Source organism: Rhagoletis pomonella, unplaced genomic scaffold (assembly GCF_013731165.1).
Source record: "Rhagoletis pomonella isolate Grant_MI unplaced genomic scaffold, Rhpom_1.0 Rhpom_scaffold_00007, whole genome shotgun sequence".
Lineage (NCBI taxonomy): Eukaryota > Metazoa > Arthropoda > Insecta > Diptera > Tephritidae > Rhagoletis > Rhagoletis pomonella.
The window spans coordinates 9,825,875-9,844,523 of NW_023458561.1; the positions used below are offsets into that span (position 1 = coordinate 9,825,875).

The 18,649-nt window shown below is 34.1% G+C and overlaps 1 protein-coding gene across 1 annotated transcript in view; it reads right to left on the minus strand.

The window, feature by feature from the left end:
• LOC118742296 (putative transcription factor SOX-15) overlaps positions 1-18,649 on the minus strand; it is a 105,205-nt gene that overhangs the window by 55,435 nt on the left and 31,121 nt on the right. The window lies entirely within an intron of this gene.

Sequence of the window (18,649 nt, forward strand, 5' to 3'; positions counted from 1 at the left end):
TCTAACAAAATATTTGATTTTTCGTCCAGTATGCATTAATATTAAGTTAATAAAATTAGTATTTTTTCAGGGCATTGCTTTATTCAAAGGACTATGTATTTTTTTCTTTTCTTACCTTTTCGTTGTGATGTAGCGCTAATTATTTTTAATATTTACAAGCTAGGATTAATATGTACATATTCTATTCCAGCTGCAATTATCTGTAAGTCTTTTTGTAAAAACTCATGTAATTACTTGTCCTACCAAAATATTTTTGCACCCCAGCAACGTCGGTGGACTCAGAAAGAATATTTAGCAAAGCTGGCCTAATAATAACAGATCGTAGATCTAGGCTAAAGCCAAGCCTGTGGATATGATATTTTTAAATAAAAATGATTGGTTGCTTACATAATTTCACGTTATATATTTCTGTTTTTATTTCTTTCCACTATCGAAAACTATCGATAGTTTATCGATAGTATGACAAAAACTATCGGTCATTATCGATGGTGCTCACTATCGATAGTTTCCGACCTCTACTAGAGACCATATGCCTTCGGATCCCATTTCGTCTAGTTGGGTAGGTAAAGTAAACGTTATAGACAATGTTTTAAGTAAAAATACAAATAAAAATGTCAAACTCGAAAAAAATAAATAATAAAAATTTTGACTTAATGTTATTTTTTATACGTTGCACATTAATGTAAATTTAAATTTAAAGCCAATAAAAAGACGGAACCAAAATTGTTTCTTTTTAATTAAATCGGCAAAATATGCTGCAAGTATATTCATGTCTTTTAGATCTTAAATCTCTTCAACTTTCATCCAAATCCTTAGAGGTCGCGGACAGAAGTGGCCGCGGTGACATGAAATGCCTCTATAGACAGAGTAAAATTATTTTAGATTTCACATGTTGTAATAGATATGTAGCTGCAATTTTCTAATATTGTAACAAATTAGAGTTAAAAATCGATACCCCCTTAATTAGATAATCGCAATTTAAACTTTAAAGTATATAGGTAACATTTTACGCTTTTACCATTAACTTCAGTTGAAACGATGTGGGTTAACAAAGACAAATCAAATGATTCATAACTCGTATTCTGTCGAGCTAAAGTCTATCAATGCTTACGCATATGCACATTTTTGAAGGGGCGTTTGATTACGTTTACGAGAGGTTTTTATTATTTCGTTACATATTTGTTTAGTAAAATACAGTGACATCCATTCATTTGTAAATACATTTAGAATTTTTAAAAGTCAAGTTTGCTTCTTAATTCTTTTGATTTCCCGTCTAAAGGCTATAAATATTCAGTGGCTTTCGGCTCTTTACTACTCAGGAATTCAGTTGTGTTTGAAAATACTGTCAGAAAAAAAATATATTGATTTGAAGGAAATTACAGTATTTTGTTATTGAGTTGCCTTTTCTTATATTTATTAATAACACTACAACCTTTGGGTGATCCGGTTTTACAAGATTTGGCGGCAAATATAATTTCAACCAAATTTGAAAACGAAGTCAGTAAAGTCATGGGATTGAATATCTACAGAAAAAATTAAAAGTTCATACTTGTTCCAAGTGACATAACTCTGCAACGGACATCACTCTAATAAAATATTTGATTTTTCGTCCAGTATGCATTAATATTAAGTTAATGAAATTAGTATTTTTTCAGGGCATTGCTTTATTCAAAGGACTATGTATTTTTTTCTTTTCTTACCTTTTCGTTGTGATGTAGCGCTAATTATTTTTTATATTTACAAGCTAGGATTAATATGTACATATTCTATTCCAACTCATGTAATTAACAAACCTATCATTCTTCGAAAATAGTGCGAGCATTAGAAATCATAAATAATGAGGGTAGTTAAGTTTTAAATGACGCGGTTAAGTACAGAAGGGTCAGTTATTATTTTTTACTTCACCTTTTATTATCTGTTTTAGAAATGAACACCAATTTTAGCAATTGTGGCCAATTTCAACATTCCTAATTCATAGTCAGCTGAGATTGCAATTGCAAGAATCGTGAAGTACATAAGTGTATCGAAATCCTTAAAAATAAATATCCAAACCTTACAGAAAGAGTTCTTGAGAAAATTTATACTGGACTAAATAAATTTTTTTGTGACGTGACAAGCTGCATCAAGAGAAAAAAAATCTGTTTTTTAACCTTAAAGGCTAAACAGTTTTACATACAGTGGTCAAAAAATTATAGCCGAACCACTTTTTGCCGATTTTATTTACGTATTATTTTTGTTGTTATTGAACTTTTGTAACTTTTGTAATTTTTTTTTAATAAAAATATAGTTCATTCTTTAACAAAACCAGTGTAAATCCAAGTTTCCGGTGCCTAGTGGAAGCAGTGATCGGACTATAAAAAAATTCTGTGTGGTAGAAACTGGAAAAAAATGTGGCAGATTTATAAAGATTGTGGTAGATGTCAGGTTTTAGATCAAACTTTGTACAAAAATTAAAAGTTTCTGCAAGGCTTCACCTAAATGGCAAACTTTTTAATTAGACTCTAAAAAACAATAATTTTAGTATAATAAAGTTAATAAAAATTGCGTTGAGTTTTGGCAATTTTTTCCTTGATAGTGTAAAGCAGTTCCTTACATATTAAGATATTTTCAAACACATTTTAAAAGATTTCTGCAACCTTGCGGAGTGCTGTCAGCTTTTCTTTTTATCACATCACGAAGTAGCGAACAAATTCGGCACTTTCCAGGAACAGCTAATTGGAATTTGCCGATTTTGGCACTTTTAAGTAAAATTAAACAACGCCCCAGAAGCCTTAGATGCACTTAAATTTGCTAAATCTTTCGCAAAAATCGCCGTTTTTTAACATTTTCGCCATTAAAAAAAATTTATTAGAGAGAAAACTTACTATTTAACAGTTTATATTAGCCTCCCATTCGGCTTTGTTTACTTTTGCTTGAGAAATTTCATCGTCGCCGGGAATGCGGAATCTTGTATTATACCATTCTGGTTACCATATAGTGTAGTGAAAATTATATCAAGCACAAATAAAACTACTCAAAAACGCGAATATGTGGTAGATTTCAGACCTTGAGTGGTAGATGTGGTGAGTGCTCAAAAAAGTGGTACATCTACCACAATGTGGTAGAAGTCCGATCACTGAGTGGAAGGCGTCGTAAAACAGAAGCAGACCAATCTTAAGGAAGAGAGAACGCGAAAAAATAAAAAAATATATATCTGCTATGCAAAAGTTACTGTTTCAAAACTTGCTATATTAAATTTTTATATATAAAATTTGCAAAAACTACCACACTGCGATTTTCTTTTTTAATGTTATTAGGCTCTAGTTTATCCAAATTTTCAGATAATAAAGAGAAATACACAATTTGGATGTTACTTGTTGTTGTAGACGTCACATAACGCTGTTTGCAAGTGGACTACTCATTTGTGCAATATTAAAAAAAAAATCAACAAACTTTCGAACAAATTTCGAACTTTTAAAAATTCTAAAAAATCAATCGAAATTTTTAGCCATTTGAAACTTGTAGTTTATTGTATTAGAATTCAAGGGGTTACAAAACTGAATACTTAGAATTTAATTAAAAATCGAAAATTTAACGAAAATTTGTTAAATTTTTTTGTTAAAATGCATAAATTTTTAAGGCAGTGTCACCCAATTGGTACATTTGTACAGATTTGTAAATTTTTATATTGGGCTATTGGTAAACAAAATGGGACAATTTTTTTTGTAGTCAAAGGATTGGTACAATACAGCGATGTTCTATTGAAAAATTTCAATAAATTAATTTTCGTGATTGGGATAAAGAAAAATATTTTGGGTGTTCACACAATTGGGATACGATATGCACAAAATTTTGGCAAATACCCAATCGTGTGACACTGCCTTTAAACTTGTATTTATATGGATGTTGGTAAAGAACGAACTATAAAAAACTATCCGAAATTAAATAACAACAAAAACAATATATTAAAACTTGTCAAAATTTGGTGCGGCTATAATTTTTTCGGCTACTGTACATAAGATAGCTATGATTACTCGGCCGTGCTATCATAGTAGCACAATGCCACTCATATCTGACTTACAAACAAAATACAGACAGGAATTTCAAGATTTCAACCCTGTTTTTGTGAAAAAGTATTATAACTGTAAACAGTGACGTTGGTGGCAAAGCGCGAATGCGCTGACGATTTGTTTGATGACAGAAGATACTTTGTAACGAAATAAAATCCATTGACATTATTTCTCTTTCAAACATTAAATTTGCTTAGCTTCGCGGCGACCCGCGTTAGCGCGCCACACCACGTCACGCTACGCCGCGGCCCCCCCGGCCCCCCCTTCCCCGTCTCCCACCGTGCTGTAACGCAGGTAGATTTATTTTTTGTATACGTTGAAATAAATTTTTTATATATTTTAAACATCGAGGGCTTATATTCAATAATACCCTCTATCTGCACACTTTTCACAAAGATGAGATTCTAATATAAAAATCCACCTAAGCCTTAACTGTCATCACTGATATTAATGTTACCTTATATAACGACAGGTAATAAGTCCCAGATGGTTTCTAAAATCACAAATTAGTTTTTGTGCAAATTGCAGATAGAGGGTATGAATGAATTCAAGCCCTCGATATTTCACCTTTTTATATTATTAAGTTATTGGAAGCAGGGATGCCAACTTGGCTCAAACCGTGCCATTTGTCCCTATTTTACTTCAAATCGCACTTAATTTTTCAATTTGGCACAAAGTAACAAGATGGCACTTTTGTAAAAAAATTACATTTCAATACATTTTTGTGAAATCCTTTGCGTGCACTTCTTTTTCTCAACTAAAATTTTCTAATTTATAAAGGCTATTCAACTGGTTTATCTTATTTTATCATTGCACTTTTGTTTGGAAAATGTAGCTTTATTTTATTGCTAAATGTGAATGATTAAATGGAATTACACCTTTTTTGACACTTTTATTTTTCTATTTGAACATTTTGGCACTTTTTTATCCTCAATATGGCACCTCATAACTAAGGATAGTTGGCAGCCCTGATTGGAAGATTTCTGCTGTGTTTTGGGGCAACGACTTGTCTGCAGTAAAAAAGCATATAATTTGTGTTTCAAAAGTGTGTGAAAACCAATCAATTAACTTATATGATCTCGGTTCCGATATTAAATAATCAATAATTGTTTATACCCGCATTTTGGCACATTGGCTCGTTGAATGTGCCATCTAATAAATAGTGTCGTCATTTTCCTTAGCTGCTTGTAAATGATGTCGTCACAAATTGCTGGCGGAGACATGAATACAGTATAAGAAAATTCTTTTTCTATAATTGTTTCCTTATAGAAAGGTTGGTTTCTTTTCCACCTTAGACATTCCGAATTCGTTCAAAATATGGTAATTTTAAACACAGAATTCTTTCAGTGTTCCCCCGGGGTTTTTGGACATGGACTATTTCTTCAATTTAATAGTGTTCGCTTTATTTTTGTGGAAACGAAACATGTTTTGCAAGTTATGGATCATTTCAACACTCTTTCTTCAAATATTTCTCGTATTCCAGCTGTGCGCAGGCGTTTAGTTTTTCGCATCGTGTTTTTACATATTCGTAATTTAAATTTTTTTAATAAAATCAAAATTTTTCATCTATTAAAAAGCAACACTTACGGAGCAATGGTTATTGTAAGAACAACATTTTTTTCTATGAGTCGACATACTTTAAGCATTATTGACGCTATTTCCATTTGAATGAGGAAATAGCGTCAATGCCTTTATTTCCAAATTTTTGTTGACTTTATTTCGCTTTTGAAAAGGTAATAAAGTCAATTGACTTTATTTCGCACCAGGGTGGGAAATAAAGTCAATTGACCTTATTTCCATTGACCTTAACCTGTCACCTTTGGGCCTAGTACGGGAAAGTTGTGTATTGAGGTCATTAAAAACTGTGCAGAGTTAGAAATCTGCACGTTGAATCTTTCGGTTCCGGCAAGAGCCTTGAAATTTCGAAATTTCAATGAACAATTTCTAAAATTGACAATAAGTTCATATGAGTACTTTTGATCGAGAGATAGACAAACACATCTGAAACGACTTATTTTTATACACTGACGCATGTAGAAATCCGTATTTGGTTAATTTTAACTATGTACGTAAAATAGTGCATTTTAAATATGTAAATCTTTAAAATCATTATATAGTTGGTATAACATTATTTATACTGTTGTGCACTTGTGTAGCTCTTCGATCACTTGCATTTTTGAAATGACTCAGAACTGACCGCGTGAAGGTGGCTACACGTCGAGCTCCTTCCACCCAACCTCCCTACCTTATGGACATTAATGATGTATTAGGAAAAAGTAGTCATAATCAGGAAGGAAAAACGCATTCGGGATAAAATTACACAACATTAAAAGTTTTAGTACTGTATTGTTCTTCTATGGTAGAAGGAACGATTCTCAGAATTGAGATTTGTGTTCAAACGTTGGCATTTCGTAACGGGACTGAATCGTAGCGCGAATGTAACCGTCTCTAGCGCTAGGACCGATGACTTTTTTTTGAAGCCTCCGTGACAAGTTTCACAGTGCGTTCCATTGCTTGGGTGTGACATAAAAAGTGTTCGAAATCCCAGGACTTCGGAATAGATTTTTCTAGAAGCATCTGTCGCAAGCTGTCATTATCGATATTCTTAATAACAGGCGGTGAAGTAACCATACAGATCTCCCAGTCAATCATATCGACATAATCCGTTGCTTCAAAATTTATATTGGGCAGTACATACTTTCTAATAGCAGAAGGTGGAGATTTTTCACGTGCTGCTAATATTTTCCGCACTGCAAGCTCTCTTATACAGTCTCTGTCATTAGTGAGCATTGACAACAGCACATTTTCCGCTGTTGCGAAGAAAGCGTTTGTAGAAAGAACAGCCTCGATAACTGAACGGAACTTTTATGGCAAAAACCGTGATGACTTAATAACATACCAAACATGACGTGCTCCATCGTTGATGGAGTGCTCACATTTAATTCGAAACCATGATGGAGCATACACCTTTAGTATGAAATTCACAAGCAACTTCAGGTTTGAACTAGGAAGTGGAGAAGAAACATTGAACCTCAATATTCGGTTCGCTGTTGTCAACTACCGCGACAGATTCAATGCACCTGGCTCACACTTAGCGAGATCTTCTGGTATATTATGAACTTTTATGGCTAGACACATTCTTAACAAATAATTCTGATCTTTACTCAATATTGATGGGTCGACCGAAGGTAACTCACAGTCAATTGCCCTAAAGGAGACTAGCTTTCTAGCTTCTCACAATTGTTCAAGCTTTTTCCAATGGAATCTAAGAAGCCATCTGGGCCGGAAGTAGGTCCATATACAGCAAATATGAGATGGCGAAGAGGAAGTTCGTTGAAATGTAAGAGACATATAGCCCTTTGAAGTGGACTACCTACTTTTTTCTCTAAAAGCCTTATGACGCCCCCATGTATACCTGTGTTTACGTCTGTCCCATCATAACCTACGACTATGAGATCGTTGAAACCACCAGGAACTTGTTCGTTTACATAAGTATATATTTCATCAAATATATCAGCATACAACCTGATTTAGGTGTTGTGTGTCCCAAATATGTAGATCCTGGCTCCCGAACCAGAGAAATGTGCTCTTCTTTGATGTTTTTTTGGTAGTATTTAGCCCCATGCTTTTCTTTTGTCAAAGTTTCTTTATCTAGATTATCGTCAAAGTAGAGACCAATCAATTTTTCGTACATATGAGCATCCTGTTTCAATTCTTTACCGGTTCGGGCTTTTTCTCTACTTATTTTGTGCCTGTCAATGACTAATGTTTTATTTGTTTCAGATATAAGACCGAGATCTTTGAGGACACTTGAAGCAATGGCTGCTGCTGCTCTATTTGAAACGCCATACCTTTGAGAAACATTTCCTGTGTTCGTTAATTTTACTCGCATTTGTATAGAATCACGTGAAGTTGATGGTTGAGCTTGATAGTCGCCATCGTTACTATCATCATTTTCATCAGAACTTTGAATTCCATCTACCACATCTTCAATACTCATTGAAACAGCAGAGGAACAACTAGGAACTTCAGGATCTACAGTGGACCTTTTTGACTTACGTTCAAATCTTTTATTAAGTTTTAAGGTTTCAGCAGAATCTACTGCACCTATGGACATTTTTCGAAGTGTTCTCTGGTCCGTCAAGAATTCTTGTTCAAGCTTAGGAACTCTTTTTTCTTTAGGACATGAGCACTGCTCGTTGAAGCCAGAACATTTACAGGACGTAATATCGAAAAGTATTTTAGCCCCTCGCTTAAAGGATTCAACCTTGGATTTCATAGTTTCACTTGAATCAACTCGTATCATAACATATCTTTAATTGCAATGAATTTTTTGTGATATGCGTATATCATTGCAATAATGCGCTTACGAGACACTGATGGAATGGAAGACCTTTCATATATAGTTTGCAGTTTTGTAGCAACTCTTTCTGCGATTTCGAAGAAAAATGGCTCCCGATTATTGTCAGAGTTATGGCCAATGTCATGTCGCTCATATAAAAAGCACAAAATAACATCCTCATAAGTTGGTAGCATGCTTTGGGTACTGAAATCTCTTGGCGAACCAAAGAGAGGACAGACAACAGATTGCCTTGAGGAAAATTTGCTCCGCTTTTTCGAAGCCATGTTATCGAACCAGAAACAAAAGTATAAATTATTCAACGAAACACTATAGTGTATTTAGTGGCAAAGATTACAGCTCAAAGTCAGCAATACGTTCTATAATTATTAGGATTTAATATCACGAGTTTCGTATATACCGGAAGATCGATACAATTAGAAGTGATGCAACTTAGTAATTGTGGAGAAAGATAAAAAAAATTGCGCACAGAGTATGAACTACCGTGTGCAATGACGTATAACTTATTATAACTTTTGTGACATGCGATGCTCAAGTAGACTGCAAGTAAATGTGTAAATATTTGTAAGATATGTCTATAAAGAACTTCACAAGGGTCCAAGTATAAAAAAAACGTTGTTTCAGATGTCTTTGTCTATTTCTAGATCAAAAGTACTCATATGAACTTATTGTCAATTTTAGACCTTTTTCACTGAAATTTCGAAATTTCAATGCTCTTGCCGCAACCGAAAGTTTCAACGTACAGATTTCTAACTCTGCACAGTTTTTAATGACCTCAATACACAACTTTCCCGTACTAGGCCCAAACGCTAATCCCACTTATGTATATTTCGAGCCACCCTACTGTATAGTATAATCCAGAGCTTCTTGAAGTGGGTTCCGCGAAACCAAAAGTTTCCGTACAAAAGTCACCGGGGTTCCGCGAAATTAATTTTGGTATGAATAAGCACGGCGGCCGCTTTGAGTTGCACATAGAAAGAGATGTTCTATCAACAGCTTGACCGAGGCACAATTATCTATTTTCAAGTATACATATGTACTTGTAGTTGGTATGATTGCCATTTGCCATACTGAGCAGTGTTGCCAGAACTTTTTGGGGCGACCGGCTATATTGGCAAAAAAAAACGGCTAAAATGTTTCAACTTAAATTTACATGTTTTGTTTAAAGAAATCGCAAGTAGAAAGTAAAATCATTAGTTTTTTTTAAATAAATAAATAAATCATAAAAACAGAGACTGGTAAATTGATTACAAACTATTTTTGCTTAACAAAAGGAACTGTCGTTATACGTACATCAGAAGTCATATTTGTATTAAATACTTAAATATAAAAAAGAGATTAATTAAAAGCTTATAGCGTGTTTTTTTTTATTAAAAAATTTTGCCTTACATTGTAACATTTGCACTAGGTTACTTTTCGTCCAGAAAAATGGCTGTATTAGTATAAAGTATTTTGCTTAGTCGGAGGGCAATATTTTAAAAAATGAACACGTGAAGCTGTGAAAGGGCTGACAAAAGAAAACGCCATTAATTTATATCGAACAAGCCGGTCGCTTTTTAAGTTTTTAACAATTCCACTATTTAATTGTATTTTGATGTCTATATATGTGAAACTACATTTTTTAATGTCCTACTCACTCTTTCACATGCCTGTCTCAGAGCAATAATAAGCAACAATAAAGTATGTTGGCACCATGATACAATTATTCACGGTACTGTCTTCCCATAGAGTTTTGCTTCACATCGATATTCGTGCTCTTTTATTCTCATTCGTTGTTTTCTAAGTGTTTCGAATAAAACCTTGCACTTAAATTTAAGCCATTCATAACAAAAATTGTATAAAGAAAGTCCCCGCTCCGTCCTTCTTTGGCAAAAACACAGTGACCCAAATATAAAATGGCACGCGAGATTTTAGCAAGTGTTGGCTATTTTTGTTTAGTTTATTTAATGTTTATTGTTTTTTATGAAAATATAGCTGATTACTCAACAAACCCCATATAAGTATCAATTTCAGACTTTTTGCAAAAATTTCACCAACTTTTAACTTTTTAATCAGCATATTTACATATTGGTATGTATGCAGTTTTGTAGTACATTAAAATTTAGTATAATATAGTGAACATTTTAAGTAGCTAGGACTCGCCGTTGATTTTTGTAATTTGTTTATAACGGCGTTACGAATTTTTTCCATACAAAGTATGTTCTAAATTTTTTTATATGAAGAAATATGCGGAACACCGTCAACAAAAAATTTTCAATAATCAACGGTAAGTGCCAGCTACCTTAAATTTGTACTTTACTATATAAAAATTTTAAATTAAAAAAATTCAGAATTTTCATAATTTTTGCATAAAATATGAAATTGGATTTAAATGGAGTTTGTAAGTAATCAGCTATAAATTCATATAAAAAAATAATAAGCCGAAATGTCGCGTTCCAGTTCATATTTGGGTCACTGTATATTCACATAAAATAAAAGTATTAGAGAAATTTATTTAAATTTTATATATCTATTTAACACAGCCCGTCATGAAAATTTTTTCCGAGATAAGGCTAGCAGTTTCTAATAGATTTTAGGTCGCCAAATATGTAAAAATGGAACTTATATGTATGTACATATATGTAAATTTTAATAAAATACGGCAAATAGCGAAATCGGCTAAAAACAGCTAACTTTTTATGCAAAACGGCTAACAAATCGGCTGCCGGCTAAATCGAATTTTCTCCGGCTGATTGCTATCGCAACCGGCTAAATCTAGCCGGAAAACGGCTAAAATGGCAACACTGATACTGAGTGCCATACCTACATAAGACTGTTGAGCTTTCGCTTGACAGCTTTCTTTTTTACTTCGCTTTTATTAACTCGGGATGTAACTATGTAATATTGATGCGCCTAAAAGATGCAGCGATTTCCATTCTCAAGTTACATACCTGATGACAGTGCGAATGAGAATTGCTTTAAACTTCCATTCTCAAAGTAACCTGATGACAGTACGAATGGAAATTTTAATAGCGAGGTTTTAGTTTTCAAACTATAATTTTATTTCTAACCGGTATGTGCAGTTGGCCGCTGTAGCCAAGGGTTATATAAAACTTTCTGCAAGAAACGCGATGAATTGCAAAATGAAATGTGAAATGTCATAACTGGACACTTGGTAAATCACCTGAAATCTTTGTCAGATTATTTTTCGGATGGTAGTAGTAATATCGCTTTGGTACAAAATCCATTTACGAAGCATTCATAGGCCTTCAGAGTACTTCGACATTGAAACACACATTTGAATCTGTGTCTCTGAAAGAGTTTTGGGTTAGTGTTAAGAGTAAATATCACGAAGTCACTAAAATGGCCATACTCAACTGGATTTTCAGCTTACACTTATACAAAAAATAAATGTAGGTCAAAATTGGATGCTACCCCAGAAATGCGCATTCAGCTTTCAGACATTATATCGAATTACTACTTTATAAAATAATTACCACAGTGAGGTAATTTCATTCATCACATTAAAATTAAATTTTTCTAGTAAAAGTTTTTATTCATATTTAAACTGCATTGCCTTTGATTTTTAGTAATTTGATATGGGGCTTCATTAAATGAAAGGTGTTTAGTAAGGGTTCCATCATCTTAAAAGTTTAGGAACCCCTGGTCTAATCCGCCCTTCCCATTACGGCAATGAGCGGCCTTTTACGGCCGGGCCCCCAGACATCCAGACGTAGTTGGAAGGCTTTGATGATTCAAGGGCATAGCGAGGGCAGTTCTACCTCTACCGACACCCTTGGGTTTTACGCAAGGGTTTCGTAGCGTCAGAGGTCTGTCTGGCTGATCGGAATCGGGCAATTCCACACCAGTACCCGCCACAATATAACTCGAGGAGGCATTGGGGCAAGCATTGGTGGCTATCACCGCAGTTTTCCTTTTGTTGCAACGTTCGCCAGCAGATTAGGATGTCGGTGCATCCACCAAGGTCCACCTGCTTCTGGAGTAACCTCCGTAGACCTGGGCCACTTACTAAATGGAGCAACAGGAGGAGTTCGCTCAGCCACAGAAAAGGGTTTCCCCTGCTTGCGTTTTGCTCTCCGATCCTTCCTCCTTTTCGGGGTTTGTGAAAGAGGACCAACTCCGTCATTGGAGGGTCGTTGGCAGCGAGCTGCTTCTCGACCCATATCCCCTCCAAGAAATTGGTCCCCCTCCGACTCTGAAAAAGCGAGGATTGACATTACCTCCCCACTCTCCTCCAGGATGCGCTCCTAGTCTATGACCCTGGGAACTTTGGCAATGGTTGGAGCCTCCAGAACCCGTGTCCCTGCCGCAAATGCAGATGATATTCCACAGATGCTACTAAAGTAGTTTAAAAAGTTATCTAAATAAATTTGAAAATATGTGTTTAACAAAATTTTGTAATTTTCTCTGAAATCTTGAAAATATGGACACAGGTGCAAACGAATTCGGTCTTGTTTCTTACGTGTTATTTAATTTGTTGCTTAAAAATCTTTTTTAGCTTATCTAACAATGTACATTATATAAACTTTTTTAATATATTTTTTGCATAATTCTTACATATTTTTGTCATAAAAATCCGAGATCTAATTATTATTTAGATTTGAATTAATCTATAATATGTAAAAAAGAAAGAATGCCAGCAATTCTGCATACTTAAGACGCAATTTTGGTTTCTTTATTATGAAACAAACGAGCAAGATGTTAGTTAAACCTCTCATTACAAGGCATGAATAATTAAAAATTCGAAGTTTATGATAATTCAAACTTAAATAGTTTACTTCTTTTTACGCCATCAGTGGGTGTGTCCAACCACACAAATAGCAAAGCAGTGTCACAGCGCAGCATCCACTAGAAGTTTCAGTTCATTGGCTGCATCTGCTTAATGGTAAATTGGTTCGCTCTCGGAGTTGCGGCTCGTACGCTCGTTGGCTGGCGTGTGCCGAGGTGCCCGCATGACCGTTTCACTTCAAACCAGTCTGGGTTATTAATACATACTCTAAGAGCTCTGTGGCCGCCATAGCTCACTGTTTTGCCATGCGGCTTGGAGGTGAGTGGTAAGCAACCAAATAATTGTACAACCAACAACAAAACCACTCGGCAGCCAAGCAACCAGGTGTGATATACTTAAATAACTTGACGCCGTCTTATCTGTAAATGACCAATCAGCATTGGGGCCAGTGATCGGACTAATCTACCACATTGTCGTAGATCTGCTACTTTTTTGAGCATCTACCACATCTGCCACTCAAGTTCGGAAATCTACCACATATTCGCGTTTTGAGTACTTTAATTTTTGCTCGACATAATTTTTTTAATTTTAAGAGCAAAAATTGTCCAACTTTAGTGTATGGTAACAAGAATGATATAATACAAGATTCCGCATTCCCGGCGACGATGAAATTTTCCAAGTAAAAGTAAACAAAGCATTCGGCTTGTTCGGAAGGATAAAATAAACTGTAAATAGTAAATTTTCTCAGTAATCAATTTCTCGCAGGAAGCGTGGTTTAATTGTGTAAATTGTAAAAGATATCATTTGTAAAAAGGAATTAATAGCGAAAATGTTACAAAACGGCGTTTTTTGTTACATTGTTAGCAAATATAAGTGCATCTAAAGTTTCTGAGGCGTTGTTTACTCTTACTTTAGAATTGTCAAAATCGGCAGATCCCAATTAGCTGTTTCTGGAGCGCGCCACATTTGTTCTCTACTTCGTGATGTGATAAAAAAAACGCTGGCAGCACTCCGCAACGTTGCTGAAATCTCTTAAAATTTGTTCGAAAAATATCTTGATATGGAAGGAACTTCTTTATACTGTCAAGGAAAAAAAAATTGCCAAAACACAACGCAATTTTTAGCAACTTCAATCTTGCACTTTATTATACTAAAATAAATTCTCTTTCGAGTCTAACTAAAAAGTTTTGAAATTTAGGTGAAACCTTGCAGAATTTTTTTTTAAATTTGTGTACAAAGTTTGATCCAAACCCAGAGATCTACCACATTTTTTTGAAACCTACAACATTTTTTCCAGATTCTACCACACAGAATTTGCAAGCCCGATCACTGATTGTGGTCTTTAATTAACAGAGTGCACTGCTGCATTTTCACTATCTCTTGAGTATTTTTAATTGTGTATGTGTAGATGTGTGTATGTGTATGGTAATGCGATTGAGTGGTATACTTCTAATCAGTGTTGCCAAGTTTTGAATTTGAAAAAGCACTAAAACCAGAAAAAATGCGTTTTTTCTCGAAAAAAGCACCAAATTTTTATCGCAGTATTTAATGGGCTTTACATGCATACAAATTTTTTTGTAGGGATGCTGATTTAAATTAATAAAAATCAATGTTTCGTGCTCGACGGTCGAATTTTTTCCGTTTTCTATGAATTCAAAATTTTCTTCCAAGCGCCGATAACATTCTTGTTCTTATCTTCTAATTTGCAGCTGTATCCAGCGTTGCTGCTTTGCTTGGATTCAAAAGAAATGTATACATTTTTTCCTGACTTTTTATATGTTAAACTTTTCATCGGTTTGCATAATTTTTCAACAATTCCTGTCAAACGAAAGCAAAAACAAACAAGTAAGAAAGTCTAAGTTCGGGCGGAGCCGAACATTGAATACCCGGCGCAAATTTTAAATATATGATTTTCACCTTTCCGAAAGCTACCGCTACATGGTAAGCCGTGGTATCAATTTTGAGTAAATTAGCGTCATTAAATTTCGAAATATTGACGTTTCAAACATTTCTAAAATTTACCGTTATATGAAAAGCCGTAATTTTAGTCCGATTTCAATAATTTTCAACGTTTTGCTTTTATGTGGCAAGCACAATAACCATACCGAGTTTGGTAGAAATTGGTAGAGCGGTTACATATAAGTGATCATAAGTGGGCCCATTTTCCAAAATTTTATCATAGACGTATTTCCTGGTAAAAAATTGTTGCAAGCATCAATTTTGAATAAATTAGCTTTAATATTTACTGATTTATCGAAGATTTCGTATTTCTACAAATTACCGTTATTGTCCGATTTTAAACATTTTCAGCCATTTGGTATCCTGTACCAAGGCCAATAACTGTGCCAAGTTTAGAAGAAATCGGTGTAGCGGTTGCCAAGATATACACATGCAACCATAAGTGGGCGTGGCTACGCCCATTTTTCAAAAATTTATAATATTCTTATTTTTCGTCTAAAAATGACTTTAAATATCAATTTTGAGTGAATAATCTTCAGTAGTTACTAAAATATCGCAGTTTTCGTATTTCTGAAAATTACCGTTATATGGGAGATAGGCGTGGTTATTGTCCGATTTTCAATACCATCCGTCCTACGCCCGAAAGAAGTACACGTACCAAGTTTCGTTACGATATCTTAATTTTTACTCGAGTTATTGTGTGCACAGACGTACGGACATACGGACGGACGGACAGACAGTCACCGCTTAATCGATTTCTCTTTTCATTCTGATCATTTATGTATACATTTGTCTATATCTATCTCGATTCGTTTTGCCTGTTACAAACAACCGTTATGTGAACAAAGTTATAATACCCTTGTGCACAAGTGCGCTCGGGTATAAAAAGTTTCATGAACTATGTGGTAGTGTAAATCTACACTGCAGTCTCTTATGATCTCGTCAACTAAAGGAACACAAAGAACTTTTCTTTCCGACTGCTTGACACCTGAAACATAACGAAATTTGATTTCCCTTTTTAATGTGCCTTATTTGATCGCAAGGTGGGAAAATTTTTTTTGTGTCAACAATTTGTTGGCTCGCTTACGATTGTCTTTGTGCCATGATTTTGTTTCCATTTTTGTAAAGTTGGTAAAATATTTACAATTGCTATTTATTTAGCTTCGATTTCTTTTAAGATTTACAGATTTGAAGACAAAATAAAAACGCACCAAGCACTAAACTCAAAAATTTTCGCGTTTTATAAAGAAAAGCACTAAATTTAGTCCGAAAAGCATCAAGTTGGCAACAGTGCTTTTCCTACTTGAGCGAGATTCTGCGGCATCAAAGCGACAATACAAGAAACCAGAGTTGATGCTCGAATAAGTACGAACGATTGGACGGATTATCTACATATTATATACATAAGTTTGTATGTATATATGCAGATGTAGATGCAGATGCATGCGCTCACTTTTACAAAAGCACATATACATATTTAGATAACATACATACATACATATATGCTCATACATATGCATGCTTCTGAATGGAGGCATATGTATGAATGATTAACTGCATATACCCAGACTCTAACCCAAACATACATACATTCGTATGTATATATGCATGTCCCTTTATTTAGATATAATTAATTTACTTTAGTCTCTCTTGTTTCATTGTCGGGCGAATTTGTTAGCCTTGCTGTTTCGACCTAATTCTCACAGCTCGCGTGGTAGCATGCCAAGATGATAATGCCGACAACTTACCAACCTGAATTGTAGCGCTCAGTTCAAAACTAAATATTTTAACGTAAATACTTACATACATACATATATACATACAATGTTATTAGCAGAGATATATGTATGTATGTACATGCTTTTGGTATTGTATGTATGTATATACATTTGTACATATAATTATGTATTTACGTACTCAAAGAAAAAGAGTAAATAACAGTATGTGACAGTGAAAATAAATGTACCTACTTTTACATCTAACTTTAGGCTTGTCAAGTTAAAAAACCTGGAGCATCCATTTGCTTATTAAATTCGGCCCATTATACCGATAAGTGAGTTTTGTATGAAAGCCTCAATTGCCGAATCGATTAACTCCACTTATTCGAAATTCGACCACTTCACTTTTAAGGCCCACAAGAAAAACCATAAGAAATATCTTTCCTTGATTTCTGTTGCTAGAAAAAGTAATTTTGTGTTGCCACAAATTCTTGAAGAAATAAATATACGAGCATTTTTTTTTAGGGCTGCATACTGAGTAAGACATCCAATCCCGGACCATTTTGTGAATCCCGGGATTTCGATATCTTACATTGGTAAACCCGGAATCCCGGGTTATTTCGGGATATTATTATCATTAATTTAAATATGCTAACAAACTAGTTTGTAGTTTTGCTTTAGTGCGGATACTTCAAAAAAAAAAATTATGTTTTTAACCAAAGAAATATATATAAATAAATATAATATTACATATAATATATATATTATAATATAATATAATATATATATATATATATATAATATATATATATGTATATAATATTAAAAAGAGTAAATAAGAGATCATCTTACACTTGCATATAGTATATGTATACATATACTTATGTATAAATACAAGTCGGACGGATTTCGTAAAGAAATGATGTCATGTCTCCGATTGGCCTAAAATTTTTTTCATGGGTTCTATACATGAAATAAGCTAACGCGTATTCGAGGATTTTTTTTTTTCTTCAGAGATATGAATCTGTCAAAGTCAGAATTTCTTCGTGATTCTGACCATTCATGTACTTCTTCAAATTGTTATATCTCGGGTTCTGCTCATTGTAGACACTTCATCTTAACGTCGTTTTAAAGCTAAAGAAACGGGATTAACATATCTATATATAAGATGGTCATGATTGTCCTAAGGTTATCTTAGCTATTAACAGATGAACTTTTTAAAGTTTATTTGCATAGTGAAGACCAGTAAATTTGGGATTTAAAATTACATCATCTAAATCCTTTTTTAATTCTCTATAAAAAACTTGTTTCGAAAAATGGGCGTTTTTAACGAACTTTTTTAAAATATTTTTTTTTTTTTTTTATGACAAAATGGTTTATTTTGTGAGAGTGTGAGAATTAAACAGGGATTATGATGGTGTAATTTTAAGTCCCAAATTTACTCAAGAATGATAGAATACAAGATTGCGCCGATTCTTCTGTCCGTCCGTTCTGCTTTTAGAAGAACAGGGGCTCTATTCTGTAACTGTGAGAAAATGTAGTGTACACCGAGTGTAAAACTCACAACCAAAAACTCACCGACTAAAATTCAGTGAGTTTTTCGGAAGAGAAGTGTACACAATTTTGACAGTTAAAACTCATTCTCACACATGCTGAATCGCAAAATGAAGAAGTTTACACAATTTTGACAGCTAAAACTCATTCTCACTCTTCCTGAATGGCAAAATGAAGAGTGCACACAATTTTCAGTGTACACTTGAAAACCCACAGTTACAGAATTGAGCCCCAGTTCTGTTTTTAAACCGCTTGTTCTGCGTATTTTTGATTTTATGGA